This window comes from Psammomys obesus, unplaced genomic scaffold (assembly GCF_907164565.1).
Source record: "Psammomys obesus unplaced genomic scaffold, mPsaObe1.curated_primary_1811, whole genome shotgun sequence".
Taxonomy (NCBI): domain Eukaryota; kingdom Metazoa; phylum Chordata; class Mammalia; order Rodentia; family Muridae; genus Psammomys; species Psammomys obesus.
Genome location: NW_026585580.1, coordinates 16903745 through 16906908, shown reverse-complemented (window position 1 = coordinate 16906908; position 3164 = coordinate 16903745). Strand labels below are relative to the sequence as shown.

Here is a 3164-nt window from a genome sequence, read left to right as displayed (position 1 = left end):
GATAAAATGGGTTGCTGTGTCATTTCTAATATGGTCCATGAGTAGTTACTATGTCACTTACGTGGCTTATGTCCCATCCTCCTACCTGAAGTGGGATTGACATCTGAGTGACTTTTTCTTTGCTGCGGTGATTTCTGTAATGCCTGTTACATGCCAGGTACTTAGAAAGTCTGTTTAGTATTTACTGTTGATTTTTCTTTGCTTTGCTTCTAAGTAAATATCTAAAACATACTTTTATAACTGTGAAGTGATGTTTGTGATTCTATTCTGTCTACCTAACTGCCAATCATAGGTGTAGACTACTGTTAACACAAGCACTGAGTTTTAGGTACCTTTTTCTTTTGTGTGCACATTGTGGCCCAGACGTAGAAGAATTAGCCCCAAATGGTTGCCCTGTGGCTACTGTGCAGATTTGAACTTTTGTTTCTCAAAGAGCTCTCTCAGCTGCTCCTCAGTAGTGGCTTCCTTCTGCTGCTCCAGCTCAGCTGTCCCTCTGGTCACTCCCCAGGCATCTGGCTTGGACATTGAAGGGTTGTCTGGCCTGCCAGAAGTTACAGAAGATTCTACCAGTATTCTTTTCTGGCCCTGGCTCTGATCCAGGGTTTGGTGTGCATGTCCAGACCACTTCCCCAGCTGCTATGGTTTTCTGAAGCTGGTGGCAAAAATCCCCTTTCTGGGGCCAGCTCCTCAACAATCACCCTGATGTGGTAGGGCTCAAACCCACAGCAGCCGCAATGTGCCTGACCCCCAGGTTGTAGGCCTCTCTGTCATACTTTTTAATATCCCATCTGGTCGCAACTCGGGGTTCCAACCCAAAGGGGAATTCTGGGAGATCAATAAATCCCTGTTTGCTACAGTCAGGGGTGTGGTAGGCCAAGGGCTGGCTCATCAGGTAAGCTTTCAACCGAGCAGCCTCCCAACCCTCCTTCATGATCTTCACAGTGTGTAAGCTGGTGCTGGGGTCCAAGTGGCAGTTCACCCCGACAACGGAAGCACCTGCTTTCCCCAGACACACCACACACTCTCCAGGGGATACACCATGCAGATTCCTTCAGGACAAATGCACATGGTAGCGGCTCCAGGTGTACCAGACATTTTTAAAGCTTCCACTGCCCACACATTTTCTTCAACATGTTCAAAATACAGGAAGACGAGTAGCCAAAGACGAGTAAGTCCCCAAGAGTTGGGGCAACCTAAGACAGGCACTGTTGCTTGAGGTGAGCGCCTGAGGCTTGGAGACAACAATTCTGGGGCAAAGGATCCCATTCCCCAAGGTCACCATAAGTAAAACAGAAAGGAGGATATGTGGGCATCCCCAAAAAGGGCCATTACCGCTCACGGCCTGGGGCAGCATCCACTGACGTGATTTCTGAAGTAGTCGGCCCATAACTGAGCTTTTAAAGAAACCAAAACTTCCAATACAATTACTTACAAAGTGTAAGAGCAATTTAACATTTTGTTGTTTCTTTCAGTAGTCGCATGCATATTCATTCATTCATTCATTCATTCATTCATTCATTCATTCATTCAATATACCCTGGTTTGGCCTGGAACTCACTGTGCAGACCAGGTTTGCCTCAGACCCAAAGGTACCCCATTCTTCTTTTGTATAGGAATAAAAAAAAAAGCCAAATGGGTGGTCTAGGAAAGTAATAGTTTGGACAGGTTTTCCCATGACTCACCTCACTTCCCCCTTGCCATCCTCATTATCTGTTCTACCGTGTTTCTCTTAGTCACGCACTGTATTAAACCAACAAACATTTAACTCTTTTTCACCTTTTTGTGTGTGTGGGTGTTATGTGTAGGTGCATCTCTGTGCACCCCATAGGCCGGAAGAGGCCTTGAACCCCCCGGAACTGGAGTGAAAGATGGTTGTGAGTGGCAACGTGGGTGCTGGGAATTAAACCCAGATCCTCGGAAAGAATAGCCAGTGCTCTTACCCATTGATCCATTTCTCTAGCTCAACCTATCAAAACTTACAAAACTAAGCAGAAGCTATGAGTTGCTCATCTGCACTGTGATTCTGAAAGAGAGTGACATTTAAAACAAATACGCACAATATGAAAGGAATTCTTAGAATGGAGTTATATATAAATTTAAAAAATCAAGCCATTTGGCAAACAAAAATAACAGATGACAGAGAAGAAACTATTAGGGAAAAAGAAGAAAGCTAACTAAGGTTAAAATAGCTCTAAACAGTAACTGAATTTGCCGAAATGAATATGTTTCAACATTAAATAATCCCCAGTTCTGCTACGATATTTGCAAACTAGCTCATATTGTAAGATAGTGTCCAAGATGGCAGCACCTAGAGGACACTGTGTTAGACGAGCAGGACAGCAGTACCCACACAGCAACCAGCAGACCAAACTCTGGGCCCTAAAACAACAGCGATTCTGTTTCCCAGGTCCATACATCTGAGGTGAGCTGTGGCAATTCCTGAGAAGCACCAGCCATTTGATAACCATACCAAAAAAGCTAAGGAAACCTCCTTCAGGAACAACCATCTTCCTGCCAAGGGGATTCTCCCCACTCCAGGATTCCAGCAGGCACCAGAAACTAACAGCCAACACCTGAGACACCCAGATGGGTAGAGGCCAGAGTAAACGCACAACCAAAAAAAGGCAAAGGAATATAGCATCTCCAGAACCCAGTTATCCAGGGGCAAGTAGCCCTGAACACCCTCTCATAAGTGAAATTCAAGAATATGACCTCACATCTATGCTAATGAAGAGGATAATGAAGGAAACAAATAAAATGTGTAAAGAATTAGAGGAAGATAAATTCAAACCAATTATGGCCATCAGTTAAAAAAAAAATGGAGGAAGATAAAGTCAAATAGATTATGGCCATCCTTAAAGAAATACAGAAAAATGCAGCCAAACAGCTTGTGGCCTTCAGAGAAAAAGTAATTAAATCACTGAAAGAAATAAAAGAAACAGGAATGTTCAAACAAACAGGTGAAGGAATTAAAGGAAACCAGGAAAAATATAGTTAGACAGGTGAAGGAAATCAACAAAACAGTTCAATCTGAAGATAGAATTGGAAAAATTAAAGAAAACACAAATGGAGGAAATAATGGAGAAGAAGAATTTAGGGAAGAAAACAGGAACTACAGAGGTAAACATAACCAACAGACTACAAGAGATGGAAGAAAGAATCTC

At 43.2% G+C, this 3164-nt stretch overlaps 1 pseudogene; it reads right to left on the bottom strand.

The window, feature by feature from the left end:
- Positions 1 to 399: 399 nt before the first annotated feature.
- On the bottom strand, positions 400 to 1387 carry LOC129677422 (betaine--homocysteine S-methyltransferase 1-like; annotated as a pseudogene).
- Between the last annotated feature and the right edge of the window lie 1777 nt (positions 1388 to 3164).